This window comes from Typopeltis vanoorti, chromosome 9, assembly GCF_054136105.1.
Source record: "Typopeltis vanoorti isolate ZY-2024b chromosome 9, IOZ_Tvanoo_1.0, whole genome shotgun sequence".
Lineage (NCBI taxonomy): Eukaryota > Metazoa > Arthropoda > Arachnida > Uropygi > Thelyphonidae > Typopeltis > Typopeltis vanoorti.
In genome coordinates this window covers 125,842,259-125,849,556 of record NC_143557.1, presented here as the reverse complement: position 1 = coordinate 125,849,556, position 7,298 = coordinate 125,842,259, and positions in this window count along the sequence as shown.

The window sequence follows — 7,298 nt, the reverse complement described above, 5'->3', positions numbered from 1 at the left end:
TATTTCGGACAGTCTTCCAAGTAAAGATCGTTAAGTGGGAAGATGTTTACTTTTTGGTAAAATGAATTCCAACTTCTCACAAGTTTCTTTTCCTGAAGCTGTCTGCAATAAAGTATAAAACATAAAATATAATGAAGAGTAATTGGTTTCAGTGATACAAAAATTTAAATAAGAAAATAATTCCTAATTAAGATCATAATGACAACGAGATTTGTGAATTATTGCACAGTTCACTCGTATGAACGTCTTACAACACAATTCTGTAACTCAATTGGGAGGATGTGGCGAAACATTTACTACTCTCAACTGGAAAGGTGTAGAATCGAATCTCGTGTAGAACGCCAGTAGGATGGCAGATTATAATTTGTTATCTCAAAACCTGCTTTTTTTTCATGAAATGATTTACGAGAGATGAAAACCTACGTATTTACAGTAATACAAAGCATAACACAATAGAATTATAGGATTATTCTTAGACCATAATTAGGTATATAAAACGTAATACGACTCACGAGAGCCCATTTAACAAAAAATTAAAAAAATACATATACATTTATTTGAAATGGCATTTATAGAGAGAATGTTATAGTAATTTGAGTACAATCTAGTCAACTGCTGTTGCTGACGAGCTTAACTTTAAAATTCATACTTTGATTTTTCCCTCAGTGTGTACTTAATAGATTTGACCAGAAATTATTTATTTCATTTTCTCTTCGTTAAATGTGTTTAGGTTACTAATGGTCTGTTACAGTCAAGTAATTTGTTCCAGAGAAGCGTCATGCTCTAACAATGGAAGCAATCATCTCAGAATAATTTGGATGTTACTGGAACCATTTTCTATAAGAAAAAAAAACACTTAGAGAAATGACAAAAGCTTCCAAATAACAGACATGCCTGTTAACAAATGATCTAGGATAGTGAATAATGTACGCATTTTCAAAAAAGGGTTATAATACAAAAGATCATTCCATTTCTTTTATGTACGAAAATACGGCATATTGAGAAGAATTATTTCTAGAAGAACTAGTTTACATTTATCACTATATTTAATACATTTAATTTAATTCTACATTTAATACAATACCATGCGGTATGATGCGAGTTCATTGCTAATGATCCAAACTAAGGAAGCACAGTCTAACACAGTATCACTTCACGACGATTTGAACAGATGGGAATTAAACTCAAAACGAAATGGATGCGAAATCAATTTGGCGAAGAGTAAGAGTGTATTTTATATAAAGCAAGAGCACAAATGTCCTCAGAGTTTAGGAAAATTTGAAACGAGATGTGATATTGAACACTGAGTTGAGATTGATGACAGATAACGCAGAAGTAAGACAGAGAGTATCTGTTTTGCTGGCAAATTGAGTACTAATAAGAAGAGGAATTTCTTGTTTGTCGTTATGATGCCTTGAAGAGAATGTCGTTTAAATCAAAGGATATTCGGGATGACGAAACATTGAATACGAGGAAGAGGAGATATACTAGAGACTTAATTATTGAAGTGATAATACCAAGACTGATACGAAGAATTGGGCGAAAATGGAGTGGATATTTTTAGAAAGTGAGCGATAGTAGATTCTTATGCATAAGTGAAATCCTAGAATAGTTGGTGCAAAGTGTAAAATACTTTGAAGAGAAGTATATCTTAGCTGACATTTCGCAAGCTATTGTCGTTATATGGGTTTACAGCCGAAGCAACTAAGGCTAAGGCGACAGTGTATTCGTTTGACAGGTTTGCATCTTTGCATTATGAAATACTCGAGATGTCGAAGAAAATCACAACTTACACCTATTTGCGACCGCTTAACTCACTTTCAGTACGAAAGGCCATTATAAACCTTTAGTTGCATTCTAGACGAGATTCCAACCAAAGGACAAATTTCGAGTAAAAGAATCTCAAAAGACAAGAAAACCTTTCTGCGATGAGTCCGTCAAATTAAGAGAGGCACCTCATTAATACTATTTCTCTCATTTTTATCAGTTAAATAATAATATATTTAGTTACGTAATATGTTATGTACAATAGAAACAATTCCATATATACAAAGAAAGTCTTGAATTGCATTACTGCATACCTTTTTTCGAAATCTGAAACGAAGTGCCGCATACACTCTCCCAATAACATACGAAGGTCAAACGTTTTTTGTCTAGTTTATTTTTATTTAAACTAATTACATTGGTAATTAAGGAAGCTTATTATGAAATTACCAAAATATAATTACTGAAATATATTAATAAGCGAGAAGATAATTACAGGCAATATAATTAATAAACGTCGATTATAGATAATCAATACTAACATAACAATAATAATAACAGTTAACTACATTAAATTACTATGAGTCAATGTAAAACGACAGAGTAAATTTAATTATTTATTTATTTTTAGTGCTACATTGCAATAAGTGTTTTATTTGTTTTTATGGTGTGGTACCGACATCCTGGAAGCTCTTATGTCATTTTATGTGAGAACTGTTTTGGAAGTCAATGATTTCATGACTTTGATTTAGTATCCACATCAATAGAAGATCAGTTAAAAAAACATTTCTATCTATTTCGAATAGATTACACAGACACAAATACAAGGTAGACCGACACACACACAGGCATAAAAGTGAGATAAATGACGAATGGCCAGTCGATTACCGATCTGTCTAAAAATGGAATGATTCTGTCATACAGTATGTGAATTCACTTTTGAATATACAATGAAAATGCAGCATTGAACCAAACCGCTACTAACTTTCTTCAGTAAGTGGTCTCACGCACTAAACAAACATATTAAGGGGAAGCAATGTTCTGAAAGTGAAGAATACAGGATATACACTCACCAGTAGAAACAGGAAAGTACCACAAAAGAACAAAGACAGATTTGTTGTATAAATAGCAAAACGTAATCCACGCAGCAGGGAAAGTCAGCTCACAATCCGGATATATTGCAGCACGGGAAGATGTTTGGGACAAGTAGGACAGTACACCAGAAAGTGTGTAGTCTGCGTCCCTTTATCACAGCACATCGTAGGTTCACTGGTGTTGTATCCAAAAACTTTGACAAGACACTTATCATCGCGATAATGTTACCATAGCTACACTTTAAAAACAAAAATACCCACTTAAAATTAATAAAGAAGACAAGCAATCTTCTTCTTCTAGTGGGATTGAAAATTAATTTCTGCTAGGTGAAGTTGAAGTAGCAAGAAATCAGAAAGAGTGGATCAATTCCCTAAAGATGCGGCTAAAAAGTAACCGCTAGAAACACGTTACCCAAAATACTCAAAATCAGCCATTAATACTCTTACAGAAGAAATAAAACTAAACTTCTGGAAGAAGAATGGAAAACATCAGCCAACGGACTCGACTCGGATGAAAAATAGTTATTAAAATTTAACATTTTCATATATAATTAAACTAATAATTATATCACTAATCAAATTTTATGAACACCGTTAAGACACAGCATGATATGATGTTAACAACTTTAAAAGACTTTATTAACAATATTAACAAGACTATTACGTTACGTGTTCCAACATAGAATGTATAGGAAAGCATCTCGAATCGACAATGATTGAGCTAATCTTACACTGTGGCAAGTTAAAGCATGACCGTACTCTATAGATCAATAGCACGTTAAAATAGCAGTCTTTATATTTGGTACACTATCTCCACAAAATAAAATTACCCCCCACCCACCCCCACAAAAAAACACTTAGATATTTATTATTATTGAAATAATAACATTGAAATATATAATTTTATTTTTGTCATTTAAGTTTCTTATTTATTACTTTCATCAAAATAATTTTAATCACGACACATTTTATTGACAAATGTGCTTGCTACATCTGATTGCGCACTTATCGTAAACATGATAAAGCATCATCATACATCTTCTCAATATTTTTCTTCTCTGAAAGGAAAATTTCCGTACTTCGTCTTAAACTACCAAGAAAACAACATCAACAACCGTTAAATAAATATCACCTGATACGAATAATTAAAAACACCACACTGCCAGGGTGACCACCTGGCAAAAATATTTTGTACTAATTTATGCAGGCAAAAGGTACTAAATCTGAAAAAAAAAGTACTAATTTTTTATTTGCTTTCGTTACACTCTGTTTAGGGCATTTTACGATAATACTACTATTATCAGAGATGAACTCAGTGTAAAACCGCTAATTTAACACATGTACAACAAATATGAAAAGAAAACAAGTCAAACTCACCTCACTGTAGTAATCTATGGGTCCACGAGCTGCAGTTGTCAATCATCATAAAAGAAGTACCAGTTGTAGTACTTCACATGTGTATTAATTTACCATATAATGTTTAGTCTCATTTTAGTGTTTAAAGTAATGTAACATTAAATTTTCAGTTATTTAATATGCTATTTACATATATACAGGGGTTCTTCCCACACACAAGAAAAACACTGGAAGCATTTATTCATTATTATTATGTTTTTATCAGATTTTGTCAAAATAATTAACTATTCAGAAATAGTAAAATCTGTAGCTGATGAATGTTTCAATTTTTCTTTTGTCAAAAGGAGTCCATTCATCAAAGGAGTTTTTTTTTTTTAGCTGTAGATTCACGAAATGAGATTTCATTGTGTGAATCTACAGGTAAAGCATTTTTTATAAGATAGTTACATTTAGTGCGTCCACACTGTATTTTCTTAGCAATTTCACTATCAGGAGCAGACTCTCAGAATAACTCAGCGTGCAATAGAACGTAGGATTTGTAACATCAGCAAAATAAGGACGTAGGATTTGTAACATCAGCAAAATAAGGACGTAGGATTTGTAACATCAAAAAAAAAAACCAGGAAGACCACCTACAAGATAAGAAGATCCAGTATCTATGGGTATAACATGGAAAAGAGAGGCTCAAAATAGAGATCGTTAGAGGCATCTCTGTGACCTGCACACATGGAGAAATCCTAAGTGAAACACAATTCCATCAAGAAGAAAACTCAATAAACTCCTAGATTGTTTGTTCAGTGTGCTGAGAGCAGTGATTAAAGTAAGTTGTTTTGAAGCTCGTACCATTTTGTAACTACCCAGCGACTCAGCCCCTCACTGAAATCTCTCACATTCGAAGGTGGAAAATATGCACAAACAGTTCAATGAATTATTTATTCCCTATTTTTTTATGAACGTTTTCGATTATACCGCCCCTAAATTGTGTCGCCCGGGTTCATTGCACCCCGGTGCGGAAGGGACCTGTCTGCATTACATGCACATAATCTTTATTCTGCCTTTTTAATTTGTTTTTCCGACTGGTATTTGGAATTTAAACAAGGACATTTTACCTAGTGTGCTTCTTTTAGATTCTACATTCTGCTAGTGTTTTGGAGTGTTTGTATAACGAATCAATAGACCTTTGCTACCATTAATGCTTATAACACAAAATTTACAATAAGCAGTGTGTCCTTTACTTGAACTGATCCAGGATTTAAGAATGGGATCCTCCAACCCTTATTCTTTGAATTTTTGCTTCTATAATTTTTTCAACTTTTTAGATGAACTTTGTAAACCTGAATCTTAATTGGAATCATAACTATTATTATTTTTCTTTTATCTGAATTACCTGTGTCAGAAGTGGTTTCTTGTGAGTGAGAAGGGCTGGCATTGAGATCTTCACTTTCAATACTTTCAATAGCTCGTTTATGTATGATACTTTACTGACACTCATGCACTGCACATTTTCCCCTGAGATTTAGAATCAAATTTAAATTTAGAACGTTTTTCTTGCCACTTGTCATGTTTAAAAGGAAAAATCTAAATAATAAAATTTTCGATGAAGAATTAGACAAGTTTTTGTTAATAAAAGTAATAAAAACTCTGCACTTTTTATAACGCGCGAGAAGTGTTTGAACAGCGAAGAATATATTTTCATTGGCTAATACCAGTCGGATTGCGTGAGAACGGGATCGGGGGGGGGAGGGAAGACTAGCGAACAGAGAGAGGGATAGGAAAAAAGAGAAATCATATTCTTGTGTCGCTGAATGTGACAGAGGAGGTGGGAGAAGAGAAAAACATTAAACTCATATGTCTAACTCTCATGTTGTTGTTGTTGTTGTTGTTGTTATTATTATTCGGAAGGAAAAAAGTACTAGATCTGTTGGTGAACGTACTAGAACACTAAATATTTATAAAAAGTACTAGATCTAGTACGAAAGTACTAGTGGTGATCATCCTGCACAATGCGGAAATCTCTACTAATATATTGTATAGAGGGCGCTTCCCCAAAATAAATGCACTATATAAAGCAGGATTGCTTTATAGCAGCGCTATCTATAATTGCAGTATTTTAAACAGAAAATTACAATATTTAAAGAAAAACAATAATACATTTAACAAATTCTACATATATATCGTTACCACATACCACAACGCGCTTACATTTGTAAGCTTTTAGTGGGAAGTGATTCTTGTAATTAAAATAATTCAGTTTTATTTTAATAAGTCTAAACAAGAGAAAAACGGAAATGTCATTGTAATATACAGTATGTGTTTGTGTGTGTATATATATATATATATTAATGAATTTTATTTTTCACTGGATTATTATTATTGTTGTTATTACTATTATTATTGTCATTATATTACTTCACAAAAATTGTTTATAAAAATAGCACTAGTGAAATAAGGCAATTCAGATTCTACCCTAGAATCTAGGAATAGTGTGTCAGGTAGTTGTACCTGATCTAATAGGTTACTCTTACATTTCTCTCTTCAAAAAATTGTAAATGGGCAGATATTTAAATTATGAACGATGACAGCTAAAGAATAAGTTAACCAGTACAGGTAGTTTTGTCAATAAAATCGACAATACATTTCCCCTCAGGTATTTTACTAAGACCACGAAAATGTTTCCTTAATATGTTCTGAATAACACAACGTATAAGTAGTTACGCATATAGGTTTACAAGTAACCAAACTACTCATTTCAACAAGAAGCATATTTAGTTTCTGTCTTATATGTAACTCAATTTCCATTTTAGTAGGAAAATAATGCTTCATCATAAGGGGCGAATTCTCCATGCTTGCTATGCTTGCTGCGCAAGCTCATTACTTGAGAAAGAAGAAATATTTATTTGTTAATAAATGCAGGCATTCATAAGCATTCCATTTAGGCTTTTATTTTTGTAGACAGAAGACGTCTTAAGCTTGTGCGGCAATAATTGAGCTTTGCGTTGTGTATCGAAGGCCGACGCTAGTCAAGCTACCTTGGCTTGCTCGGTTGTCGGAGCTTCCAGGTCCTCGCAGCAGTATTGTGATTTC